The 14,201-nt window shown below is 48.7% G+C and overlaps 1 long non-coding RNA gene across 1 annotated transcript; it reads right to left on the bottom strand.

The window, feature by feature from the left end:
* Positions 1-10,736: 10,736 nt before the first annotated feature.
* On the bottom strand, positions 10,737-12,198 carry LOC146079458 (uncharacterized). The gene is made up of 3 exons (XR_014474540.1): positions 11,611-12,198; positions 11,222-11,326; positions 10,737-10,826 (listed from the first exon to the last, which is right to left on the bottom strand). It is a non-coding gene; the product is annotated as an uncharacterized LOC146079458 (long non-coding RNA).
* Between the last annotated feature and the right edge of the window lie 2,003 nt (positions 12,199-14,201).

Here is a 14,201-nt window from a genome sequence, read left to right as displayed (position 1 = left end):
AATAGGGGTGGCAAATTAGCCAAGGGACCGTGCCAGTAGATGGGTGTGGGTATGGTGGGATCAAGGGGGTCCCTATCCATACCTTTTGCTGCCGTAATCACTCCGCTGCAGCGGCGCCGACTTGGCTCTCCTGCCCACTCTGCTCCCTTCTCCCGGCAACTCTGTTCATGGCGCCACGTGAATTGGACTTCAGGGGCGCCCTCCGTCTGAGCACCAGGTCACTCCCTGTGACCTACGCTGGTGCTCCGCAATGCCCGCTCGCTGCCTGTCCAGCTCAGCCTCCAGGCTGTCACACTCACGCCGGCTCCCTCTCTCGGTCTTCTCCGACCTGCGTGGCCAGATGCTGGTCACTTCACCTGGCGGCTCTGTTCCCGCTGCCGGGTACAGGGATCGGCACTCGGCTGCACGCCCTATATTTCCAATGCCGGACCTCTCTCTCCCCTCGCCACACACGCTGGGTCCCACGCCGGCTGCACCTTTTACTCCGGGACCCGCTCTTGCTTCCGGCCTCCCTCTCCTCCAATCCCCGCTGGGCTCTCTCCTCCTGTCCCCGGGTGAGTTCCGCCCCCTGTCTCTTCACCCCTGTAGTGATGGGGAGGGGAATTAACCCCCTCTTTGCAGTGGGGCCAATGTCACCCCTTCTTCTTAGTGGGACTCGCTGCAGGGTGCCACATATTTTCACAAAATTTCTTATACTGTCACTAACATATAACCATTGTTAATGTAATGCCTCCCATACATGGTCCGTTTTTGCGGTCTGTTCTGTACTTTTAAAGTACACATCGTATTGGATCGCATGCCTTGTGCATGCATTGTGCATGCACTGCGATCCGATACGATGTGTACCTAGTACAAAAAGTATGTGCAGCACATACTTTTTGTACCGTACTATGTGATGCGCGGGAGCGCGCATCGCATAGTACAAAACGGAGCCGGCAAAAAGGCGGTTACAGTAACTTCAAACACCCCCCCCCCCCCCCCCCCGGTTTTTCTTTTAAACATCTGCACTCAGACAAGCAAAACCCCGCCCCTCACAGCATAATTTCATGAGTAGCGGGGCTATGGTGAGGGGGAGGGTATAATGTGACATAATTCAAAAGAATCGCATCAATTTTGCCCCACCCCTTCACACAGACCTGGGAATTGTGTCATTATGCTATGAATGGGTGGAGCCTAATAATGCAAACTGTCTGGGCCTGACCTCATCCTCACCTAATCTACAGTAACAGTGAGAGTATTAGTGACTTTTTATATATATATATATTTTTTTTTTTTTTTTTTTTGCAAAAGAAGGAGAAAGCGCACAGTGAGTATATCAAAGGTATCAAATTTACTCAAAATATAAGCTCACATACATCATAGTTTAAAATCATCAGCTTGCCAGCAATTCAGTATCACATCAGAAACAGCGTCTGACATCCGACATCAGTATGGGGAGCAGAGGCGTAACTAGACCTTTGTGGGCCCCATAGCAAACTTCTGAATGGGCCCCTCATGTGCTCTGTAGGGGGGGGGGTTTGGGGGAATTGAGGTGATGGGGATCAGAACAGCAAATAGGGGGCAAGGCATGACAGTTGGGGGTGAACATGGAGGTGTCAGTTATACTAAAATTTATATTTGTGTACTGTATATACATTATATTATACAAACCAATATAGTGGGTGCAGTTCAGTTGCAACTGCCACTTGCATGTAGAATCATTTTTTTATGGCTACATAGGCTCAATAATAGTACAGGTTGAGTATCGCCTATCCGAAATGCTCGGGACCACGAGCATTCCGGATAGGGGAATTTTCAGATGGTGTCCGGTGGTCCCTCGGCGTCCGCGCAGTCCCTGGGCGTCCACAGCAGGCCTCCGGCATCTTCTCCTGGTCTCCAGCGGTCCCAGGAATGCATTGCGCGAGTGTGCGCGCGCACCGGTGACGTCACCGGCGCGCGCAATGCATTCCTGGGACCGCTGGAGACCCTGGAGAAGATGCCGGAGGCCTGCTGTGGACGCCCTGGGACTTGGTAAGTATGAAAAGAGGGTTAGGGGGGTTAAAAAAAAAACAATTCGAATGATTCCAAAAAAACACGGTTTTTGGAATAATTTGGATAGGGGATGCACGGATAGGGGATACTCAACCTGTAGTAGTAATAGGGGTACTGATGGTAGCAGTGATAGCGGCAGTGATCATGGTAGTTATGAGGGTAGTAATGGGTAATGATGGCGGCAGTGATCATGGTAGTGATGGGGGTTGTGATGAGGGTAGTAATGGGGTAGTATTGGCATCAGTGATAGTGGCAGAGATGGGGTAGTGATTGGGGCAGTGATAGCAGCAATAAAATGGCAGAGACCGAGGTAGTGATAGTGGCAGTGAGGATGGTAGTGACAGGGGCAGTGATGGAGGCAGTGATAGTGGCAGTGAGGATGGTAGTAACAGGGGCAGTAACAGTGGCAGTGATGGAGGCAGTGATATTGCAGTGAGGATGGTAGTGACAGGGGCAGTAATAGTGGCAGTGATGGAGGCAGTGATATGGCAGTGAGGATGGTAGTGACAGGGGCAGTAACAGTGGCAGTGATGGAGGTAGTGATATGGCAGTGAGGATGGTAGTGACAGGGGCAGTAATAGTGGCAGTGATGGAGGCAATAATATGGCAGTGAGGATGGTAGTGACAGGGGCAGTAACAGTGGCAGTGATATGGCAGTGAGGATGGTTGTGACAGGGGCAGTAACAGTGGCAGTGATGGAGGCAGTGATATTGCAGTGAGGATGGTAGTGACAGGGGCAGTAATAGTGGCAGTGATGGACGCAGTGATATGGAAGTGAGGATTGTAATGACAGGAGCAGTGATGTCGGCAGAAATCTAAATTAAAGGATACATATCATCACTGTTGCGTTGGGCTGGTGTCCTGGCAGTGTACTTACACAGAGGTAGGCGGGAGATCTTATGTATATTCCATAGTGTAGCTGAGCCTACAGTAGCGATGCCGGGGCTGCACGGATGACGGAAGTGACACTGTAGTATGAGGGGGATACATATCATCACCCCTGCGCTGGCTGGTGTCCCGGCAGTGTAGTTATGCGGAGGTACGCGGGAAGAGGAAGCCGCGTCTTATGCATATCCCATCAGTGTAGCTAAGCCTGCAGTAGCTGCCGGGGCTGCGCATATGACGGAAGTGGCACTGTATAAGCATGAACAGTCAGTGTCCGTCATCTACAGTACGCAGCCCCACTCCACTACTGCAGGCTCAGCTACACTGATAATTCTGCAGAAGACGCGGCTTCCTCCTCCTGTTTTCCTCTGTGTTAGTAAAGTGTGGGGCGTGAATGATTACAATTAAAAATGAGGAACAGTTTTTGTAGAGGGTGCAGGGGATGGTCTGTGGGATCCTCGGGCCCCCCCACCCTGCCGGGCCCCATAGCAGCTGCATCCCCTGCACCCTCTATAGTTACGCCACTGATGGGGAGTGGATTTCCCGGCAAGGATGCCGTTTCCAGCGGTGTCCATTCCTGTGAGGTTCTACAATCTACCACGCTGTTTGTGATGTGATACTGAATTGCTGGCAAGCTGATGATTTTAAACTATGATGTATGTGAGCTTATATTTTGAGTAAATTTGATACCTTTGATATACTCACTGTGCGCTTTCTCCTTCTTCTTTTGCAAAATTATCGGTAACCCGTGGTGAGGGTTTGGAGTCTAAAGCTGCACGCATCTTGGGACTAATATTGGGATCCTGATTACACATAATCAGAGGACATTGCGTCTGGTATCTTTTTCTCTTTTTCTCTCTCTCTCTCTCTCTCTCTCTCTCTCTCTCTCTCTCTCTCTCTCTCTCTATATATATATATATATATATATATATATATATATATATATTGCCATCAATGGGGGAGAATCGGATGTATGCCTTCATTGATGGTTCAAAAGATTTCCTTAGGGGTAAGGATTCCGTGTCCGCTCGCCACGCTTCGGGCTCGCACGCCGACGTGGATAGCGGGGGTATGAAAAGGTCGAAAGGATGTGTACCGCCGCCCCTCGCTGGCTCGCTGCACTCGCCACGCTTCGGGTTGGCGTTGATAGTGGGGGTGGTGTTGACAATGGGGTTGCATTTAACATTGTAAGCACCCATCAGGGTGATTGTACAATTACAAATCGAATCGCTTCACATGCATCGCATGGCATGCATCACATGCCACTATATATTTAATGCAATGCACTACGATGGAAATCGGGGGTGTGCAAGGTGTGCAATGATGGAACAGCATGCAAATCGGCCGAAAATCGGCCGGAATTGGCCGCAAAATCGCATCAGATTTTTGCATGCGATTTGCGCCCGATTTGCGGCCGATTTCGTGGGCGCCGTGATAATAAACAAGTACCCTCCTTTACATTGGATATTGGATGTGGGGCACCGGACCAAGTTATCGATTTCTTCACAGTGCCGGGTCATACTACAAAGTGTGTTATATATATATATATATATATATATATATATATATATATATATATATATATATATATATATAATATTACTTACCTTCCAACTTGACTTACTCCAGAATGGACAAAATGCTCTTTTCTAGTTTTCTATGACTTTTTTCTTAATTAGGGATGACCATCAGTGTGGTTGCCATCGATGGTGATATTGCATGTAGTCTTCGATGGTAGCCATCCTCAGAGTGTAATTGTGACTTCGCCAACCGATGGTCATCCCTTTTATGTGACAGACTGGCTCATGGGCCAATCAGTTCCAGGGGCAGGGCATCACAGGTGTTATGTTGCACCATCGATGAAGGCAGACATCTGAGCCTCCCTTATTGATGGCAAAAATGTTTTATTCAACATCAGCCAGAAATGACTATGAATCATCAATGGTTGTTGGCCATGCCTACTTATTTTAGGATTGCTATCACCTTAACAAGTAACTAGTTCAACACAGGTGGCAGCAATTATAATATCAGAGGGAAGCGCAGGAGCAGAGCATTGTGTCCCTCCTGCAATGGGTCATGTTGGTAGAAACCCCCATCTTACATCCTGCGTTTCCCCTGGTATGAGGGTCACCAGCAGGGGTGCCAGATCATCCCTTTAATAAGCGCACATATGAATTACACAAGTCCCAGTGGTTAGAGTTCATACCAACTGTCATTACATCCAATGAGCAATCAAGATATTTTTAACACAGGTTCTGGGGCTAAACTTGACTACTCATCGGACATAATGACAGTTGGCATGATCTCTGACACCTGGGACCTGTGTAATTAATATATACTCTTATTAAAATGATGATCTGGCAACACTGGTCACCAAGTGGCATGCGCCGTTAGTGGCAGTTAGTCAGGCAGGAGGAAAATGGGCAGGAGGTAGCTACTGGCAGGAGAAAAGCGCACACTGCAGGGACAAAAAAGGTGAGAGGGGGTCTCCAGGGGGAACCTAGATGTACGACAGCAGTCAAAGTCCTGCAGAACCACAAAGTCCAGCAAGGGGGGGGGGGGGGGTGGACACTTCAGTACTGATAATGTGAGAGCCGGTGAGGCTAATGGTGAAATGCGAGTGTTACTACACAACATGCCCACATTATAAGACACTGCTGCCTGGGAATTGTGCAGGGGAGGGTATAGGAGATGTACATAATGGTGTAAGTATTACATCTCTGGCCCCGTGCTGGGGAGGACCTGGGGGAGCATAATAAATCCCCATTGTTCTGGTAAATGAGTCTGTGCCCATGTTACTGCGCTGTGCCCATGTTACTGAGACACCCGTATGTACTGTACCCCCATACCACTATGTGTCCCTATATGATTGTTACTAGAAGGCCCACATGAGCAGGACCCTGGGTCACCTATACAGTGCAAAGGAGAAGGTGCATCCCCCTACCATGTACCCCTAATGCTACATACAGGGAGCACCACCTACCCATGTACCCCTAATACTACATACAGGAGCATCACCTACCCATGTACCACTAATACTACAGATGGCGCCGGCCTTATTATTGCCGCCTGGACGCCATGGCGGAGGTTCTGGCGCATCGATATTTTTATGGCGCTGGCGTCCGCCAAGCGACATGGTTGCTCGCCATGTAATACAATCTGCCACCACTGGGTGGCTAATGCTCCATCAAGATACAGTCGGAGTGATTCCTCCATTCGCCGTATTACTATACTGTATGAGAAGCTCGTGCGCGATTAGACGCTCATGCACGATGAGGTGCTCGTGGGAAATGATAAAGTACAGTACAGTACAGTAAAGTAAATTAAAATGAGACACTAGTGAACGTACAATACAGTACAAGTGAGCAAATGGAGGAGGCGCTGAAGTCAAAGTGCCTCCTGCCTTTCCAGAGTTGGACGGTATCGACTTGCGCTAAAATAAAGTACAGTACTACAGTACATGACAGCACTAATCTATGAAAGGACAAACTCAGACAATCCATGAAAGAACTACAGGTATCAGACGCTGGCGGGCCGTCCTCGGGGTTCTCGCAAGGGGGGCGTCTCAGAGGCTGCAGGGGTACTGGTTTTGCCATCACATCCTGCCACGGATTACATGACAGTACAGTAGTCTAGTGGTTAGCTGCGCGGCAAACCAAGCAGGAGGCCCGAGTTCGATTACGGAGGGGAGGGGGTTGTAAGATAATTTTGATGTTTATTTATTTATTTATTCATTTATTCATTCATTTATTTATTTATTTATTTATTTATTTATAAATGCACAGTAATCAATAAAGCTAGCGTAGACCACTAAATGTGTACTGAAGGATTCACAAGCCGAGTCCTGACAGACCAGACTTCACGGAGGTTCAGGCGCATCTGCGGCCGAATCTAGATAGTACACTCGGGAGATTTAGCCGCTAATGCGACTGAACCTCCGCGAGGACCAAGAGTTACAGTATGAGTTGAAGCGTCCAGTGCGAGGTTTGCCGGGGGTGACTGGTTTAAGAAAGCCCTATTTCACACGCTGCAATACTGTATTGTCTCTTGCAAGGAGTAATGAAGTCAAGCGCCTCCTCCCCTCCCCCCAGGGGTGGAGGGGGTCGGCTAATACAGGTCATTACACTTCAACATCTCCTGCAGAGCAAAGAATCCACGAAGGGGCGGGCCGTGCCGTCCTCGGGGTTCTCGCCAGGGGGGCGTCTCAGAGGCTGCAGGGGTACTGGTTTTGCCATCACAACTGCTGCTCCTCCTCCTCCTGCCACGGTTTACATGACCGTGCAGTAGTCTAGTGGTTAGCTGCGCGGCAATCCAAGCAGGAGGCCCGAGTTCGATTACGGAGGGGAGGGGGTTGTAAGATAATTTTGATGTTTATTTATTTATTCATTCATTCATTTATTTATTTATAAATGCACAGTAATCAATAAAGCTAGCGTAGACCACTAAATGTGTACTGAAGGATTCACAAGCCGAGTCCTGACAGACCAGACTTCACGGAGGTTCAGGCGCATCTGCGGCCGAATCTAGATAGTACACTCGGGAGATTTAGCCGCTAATGCGACTGAACCTCCGCGAGGACCAAGAGTTACAGCATGAGTTACAGTATGAGTATGAGCAGGAACTGATGCCCTTACTCTGCTTCACTCTCTGACAAAATCCTCCCCACAGTAGATGGACAAACCCATGTGCACAGCAGGCGAGGCAGTGCAAAATGACACACCCAAATCTACTGTACAGTACATACTGTAATTCTCTCTGCGCAAGTCCAGTAACACCTGCCTCACCTGCAGTGCACATGGGTTTGTCCATCCAAGAAGGATTTTGTCAGAGAGTGAAGAAGAACAAGGGCCTCAGTACATGCTGGAGCCTGTTCAAAAATACTTTTCCGGTACAGATGGTGAGAGCCCTGGTGTTATACTGTACAATACTTACCAACCGCGCTCAGAGACTCCTCCTCCAGCTGGGTGGGGGCAGAGGTGGCCCTCTCCTCCTGGGTGGCGGCAGGGAGGCTTTCTGGAGCTGCAAATGTCAAAAAAAAAAAAGGACAAAATAAAGAGGGTGTATCGTGCAAGCAGGGGTATTTTTGAACAGGCTCCAGCAGGAACTGATGCCCTTACTCTGCTTCACTCTCTGACAAAATCCTCCCCACAGTAGATGGACAAACCCATGTGCACAGCAGGCGAGGCAGTGCAAAATGACACACCCAAATCTACTGTACAGTAGATACTGTAATTCTCTCTGCGCAAGTCCAGTAACACCTGCCTCACCTGCAGTGCACATGGGTTTGTCCATCCAAGAAGGATTTTGTCAGAGAGTGAAGAAGAACAAGGGCCTCAGTACATGCTGGAGCCTGTTCAAAAATACTTTTCCGGTACAGATGGTGAGAGCCCTGGTGTTATACTGTACAATACTTACCAACCGCGCTCAGAGACTCCTCCTCCAGCTGGGTGGGGGCAGAGGTGGCCCTCTCCTCCTGGGTGGCGGCAGGGAGGCTTTCTGGAGCTGCAAATGTCAAAAAAAAAAAGGACAAAATAAAGAGGGTGTATCGTGCAAGCAGGGGTATTTTTGAACAGGCTCCAGCAGGAACTGATGCCCTTACTCTGCTTCACTCTCTGACAAAATCCTCCCCACAGTAGATGGACAAACCCATGTGCACAGCAGGCGAGGCAGTGCAAAATGACACACCCAAATCTACTGTACAGTAGATACTGTAATTCTCTCTGCGCAAGTCCAGTAACACCTGCCTCACCTGCAGTGCACATGGGTTTGTCCATCCAAGAAGGATTTTGTCAGAGAGTGAAGAAGAACAAGGGCCTCAGTACATGCTGGAGCCTGTTCAAAAATACTTTTCCGGTACAGATGGTGAGAGCCCTGGTGTTATACTGTACAATACTTACCAACCGCGCTCAGAGACTCCTCCTCCAGCTGGGTGGGGGCAGAGGTGGCCCTCTCCTCCTGGGTGGCGGCAGGGAGGCTTTCTGGAGCTGCAAATGTCAAAAAAAAAAGGACAAAATAAAGAGGGTGTATCGTGCAAGCAGGGGTATTTTTGAACAGGCTCCAGCAGGAACTGATGCCCTTACTCTGCTTCACTCTCTGACAAAATCCTCCCCACAGTAGATGGACAAACCCATGTGCACAGCAGGCGAGGCAGTGCAAAATGACACACCCAAATCTACTGTACAGTAGATACTGTAATTCTCTCTGCGCAAGTCCAGTAACACCTGCCTCACCTGCAGTGCACATGGGTTTGTCCATCCAAGAAGGATTTTGTCAGAGAGTGAAGAAGAACAAGGGCCTCAGTACATGCTGGAGCCTGTTCAAAAATACTTTTCCGGTACAGATGGTGAGAGCCCTGGTGTTATACTGTACAATACTTACCAACCGCGCTCAGAGAATCCTCCTCGAGCTGGGTGGGGGCAGAGGTGGCCCTCTCCTCCTGGGTGGCGGCAGGGAGGCTTTCTGGAGCTGCAAATGTCAAAAAAAAAAAGGACAAAATAAAGAGGGTGTATCGTGCAAGCAGGGGTATTTTTGAACAGGCTCCAGCAGGAACTGATGCCCTTACTCTGCTTCACTCTCTGACAAAATCCTCCCCACAGTAGATGGACAAACCCATGTGCACAGCAGGCGAGGCAGTGCAAAATGACACACCCAAATCTACTGTACAGTAGATACTGTAATTCTCTCTGCGCAAGTCCAGTAACACCTGCCTCACCTGCAGTGCACATGGGTTTGTCCATCCAAGAAGGATTTTGTCAGAGAGTGAAGAAGAACAAGGGCCTCAGTACATGCTGGAGCCTGTTCAAAAATACTTTTCCGGTACAGATGGTGAGAGCCCTGGTGTTATACTGTACAATACTTACCAACCGCGCTCAGAGACTCCTCCTCCAGCTGGGTGGGGGCAGAGGTGGCCCTCTCCTCCTGGGTGGCGGCAGGGAGGCTTTCTGGAGCTGCAAATGTCAAAAAAAAAAGGACAAAATAAAGAGGGTGTATCGTGCAAGCAGGGGTATTTTTGAACAGGCTCCAGCAGGAACTGATGCCCTTACTCTGCTTCACTCTCTGACAAAATCCTCCCCACAGTAGATGGACAAACCCATGTGCACAGCAGGCGAGGCAGTGCAAAATGACACACCCAAATCTACTGTACAGTAGATACTGTAATTCTCTCTGCGCAAGTCCAGTAACACCTGCCTCACCTGCAGTGCACATGGGTTTGTCCATCCAAGAAGGATTTTGTCAGAGAGTGAAGAAGAACAAGGGCCTCAGTACATGCTGGAGCCTGTTCAAAAATACTTTTCCGGTACAGATGGTGAGAGCCCTGGTGTTATACTGTACAATACTTACCAACCGCGCTCAGAGAATCCTCCTCGAGCTGGGTGGGGGCAGAGGTGGCCCTCTCCTCCTGGGTGGCGGCAGGGAGGCTTTCTGGAGCTGCAAATGTCAAAAAAAAAAAGGACAAAATAAAGAGGGTGTATCGTGCAAGCAGGGGTATTTTTGAACAGGCTCCAGCAGGAACTGATGCCCTTACTCTGCTTCACTCTCTGACAAAATCCTCCCCACAGTAGATGGACAAACCCATGTGCACAGCAGGCGAGGCAGTGCAAAATGACACACCCAAATCTACTGTACAGTAGATACTGTAATTCTCTCTGCGCAAGTCCAGTAACACCTGCCTCACCTGCAGTGCACATGGGTTTGTCCATCCAAGAAGGATTTTGTCAGAGAGTGAAGAAGAACAAGGGCCTCAGTACATGCTGGAGCCTGTTCAAAAATACTTTTCCGGTACAGATGGTGAGAGCCCTGGTGTTATACTGTACAATACTTACCAACCGCGCTCAGAGACTCCTCCTCCAGCTGGGTGGGGGCAGAGGTGGCCCTCTCCTCCTGGGTGGCGGCAGGGAGGCTTTCTGGAGCTGCAAATGTCAAAAAAAAAAAGGACAAAATAAAGAGGGTGTATCGTGCAAGCAGGGGTATTTTTGAACAGGCTCCAGCAGGAACTGATGCCCTTACTCTGCTTCACTCTCTGACAAAATCCTCCCCACAGTAGATGGACAAACCCATGTGCACAGCAGGCGAGGCAGTGCAAAATGACACACCCAAATCTACTGTACAGTAGATACTGTAATTCTCTCTGCGCAAGTCCAGTAACACCTGCCTCACCTGCAGTGCACATGGGTTTGTCCATCCAAGAAGGATTTTGTCAGAGAGTGAAGAAGAACAAGGGCCTCAGTACATGCTGGAGCCTGTTCAAAAATACTTTTCCGGTACAGATGGTGAGAGCCCTGGTGTTATACTGTACAATACTTACCAACCGCGCTCAGAGACTCCTCCTCCAGCTGGGTGGGGGCAGAGGTGGCCCTCTCCTCCTGGGTGGCGGCAGGGAGGCTTTCTGGAGCTGCGACATCCACTGGGACTGCGGAAAAGCACACAAAAAAACGACTGTGCTGTACAGTACTGTATATTCTCTAACACGAACATACTGTACTATAAAGTACAATGTGTTAAGGTACTGTATCAACACTACAGTACATACTGTACTGTGCAGTACATAACAGTACAGTACAGTACAGTACCTGCCAAAATGACCCATTCCAGGAGGGATGAAATGCTGTGGTCCTGTACAGTATCCCACATGTTTGAAAGTCAATATGCAATGTTCCGCTCTGTACTGTATACAGTATACTGTACTGTACTTACAGTGGCGGTGCTGTCTCTCCCGCAGCGTCATCCTGCTGATACCTGGAAAAATAAGAAATACAGTGCGTAAGGCATACTGTAATTACTGCAGATACAGTATTTGTAGGCCCCATATCAAAAGTTTGTAAGGGCCCACAATTTACTGTACAGTACTGTACAGTATGTCATGAAAACCAATGCTGTAGGAAATCACCCATGGCAACAAGCATGTACTGTACAGCATACAGTAGTTGCCTTCCCTCTTCAGCAGGAGACTCCCTGAAATACTGCACAGTACTGTAGCAGCAATCTCCATCTCTCTCTCATTAGTCCTACACATTATGCCATACTGTACACCAAAATACTGTACAGTACCTACTGTATTACAGTACAGTATGTACAGTATTTTACCACATTCCATAATGTCCATTACCCATTACTACACACACTATAATGCTCATTGCATATTAGGGGGTTAACATGCTCGTTGCCATGGGATGAACCTGGTCTTCCAGGTGTTGCACACTCTGGAAGGGATTAACATGCTCATTGCAAAGAATTTACTGTACAGTACATGATCTGCCATGGATTCCGGGGGTTAACATGTTGACATCACCCCAACCATGGGCTGGAAACCAGGTCTGGTGGCTGCAGGAATGGGAATGTAAGAAGTGGGGTCCAGGCCCTGGAGTTGGAGAGCGGAACAATGCTCAGAAGGACCTGTCTAATACTGCTCCCCCCAAATCTGTATCAATACCACTGCTGAACAGCTGACTCTGGCGCTCTCAGACCCGGTCCAAAAAACCTCTCTGTCCAGGTCAGCGCCCCCCCCCCCCCACACACAATACAGTATCTCCATGTACAGTACAGTAGTGTACTGTATGGAAGTACTGTAGACACACCCTTCAGGTGGAGAATGACACACCCCCTAATTCTAAATTCTAATTCTAATAGCAAGTTCTGTAAAATCTACCTGAACAGTTGTACAGCAATCAGCACATTAAAAAAAAATACAGGTACAGTATACTGTAAAATCCCCCATGGCAACAAGTAAAAAAATACTGTATACAATAGCACTCAACATTGTACAGGTACAGTATGTACAGTACTTACTTTGCCTGAGGGAGTCCAGCAGTTGAGGGTCCCGACGGACCAGGTCGGACCATCTCCTCTGGAGGCTCCTAACTGGCCTGTCTCTATGGAACCTCACCCTGATGGCTTGACGGGCCCCCTGGTAGGCCTCCACAATCTCCCGATTAGAGACCAGGAGCCTGTCCCGCCAAGCCACCAGGGTGAGGAGCTCCCCTCTGCCAAAGGGCCTTGCCCTCCTGACTCTGCCAGTGTCCGACATACTGAACAGGTCCAGGTACAGTACTAGCGATACTGATAATGGCGCCTACAGTATACTGCATTAGCGTGTGCGCCGTGCGTCCTATGCGCCGTGCGTGCTATGCGCCGTGCGTCCTATGCGCCGTGCGTCCTGTGCGGAACAACGTCCCATTCTGTGCGCCCGCCGCTGAGTAGTGGGTACAGTAGTTTATCAGTAGTTTATCAGTAGTTTTTATATACTGTAATAAATTACTTATACAATATACTGTAAAATGTAATACTATACTGTAAATATAAATAATTATATTTTAATCACACAGTATATTGTCAATAATTATATCTTAGTTAAAACTGTAAAATTTGATACTATAATATTAAAGGTTTAACGCCGTAATCGAACACGGGTCTCCGGCGTGAAACACCATGCAGATAACCACTACACTACAGCCAAGAACTGTACAGTGTAATGACTACTATACTACCATGACTGATTCTACACCCAGCCTGTAGCTTAACAGTCAGGAGCTGACGGGGAAAGCAGGGCCTAGCGACGGGGAGCGGATACCGTCGTTGCTGCTCGAGCGTCTCATTAGCTCGAGCGTCCCGTTAGCTCGAGCGTCTCATTAGCTCGAGCGTCCCGTTAGCTCGAGCGTCATGCGTAATGCTGCAAAACCATATTGTGACCAAGTTTCCAATATTGTGACCGCCTTTAGAACAATACTGTACTGTATACTGAGACGCATAGCGTCCGTGTCGTACAACCTTTAGAACTACAGTACGGTGTTTGATGTTACGCATTAGCGTCTGTGCGGCTACATCTCCTAACTGTCACTGCGTCTATAGACGCAGTGACAGTTAGAAGCCATGACGTACATGTACGTCATGTGTCGGGAAGTACCTCCCGGCCATGACGTACATGTACGACACTCTCTGTCCGCATCAGCATGATGCACTCTCGGCTGAAGAGACTGGATCACGCTCGTGCCAGCGGCATTAGAGAGGTGCTCATCGTATAATAAAGTTCATGTAATTCCTGCGCATCATGCACGCGCTGAAGCACAAATCTTACGCATGCGCAAATGAGGTTTTTAAAAGTGACATCTGGTGGTTGGTCTGTGATATTGCACTCGTCGTGAAGCGCCACGGCGATTCGCTACATGTATGCGCCATGGCGTGTGTCGGAAACATCGCCATAGGCGGCAATAATAAGGCCGGCGCCATCTGTACATAACAATAATGAACCATAAAGTGGTCACCGGCATTAAAAACACTTGAATTCCCCC

The sequence above is a fragment of the Crinia signifera genome, chromosome 5 (assembly GCF_055691185.1).
Source record: "Crinia signifera chromosome 5, ASM5569118v1, whole genome shotgun sequence".
Lineage (NCBI taxonomy): Eukaryota > Metazoa > Chordata > Amphibia > Anura > Myobatrachidae > Crinia > Crinia signifera.
This window is presented reverse-complemented; position numbering and strand designations above follow the sequence as displayed.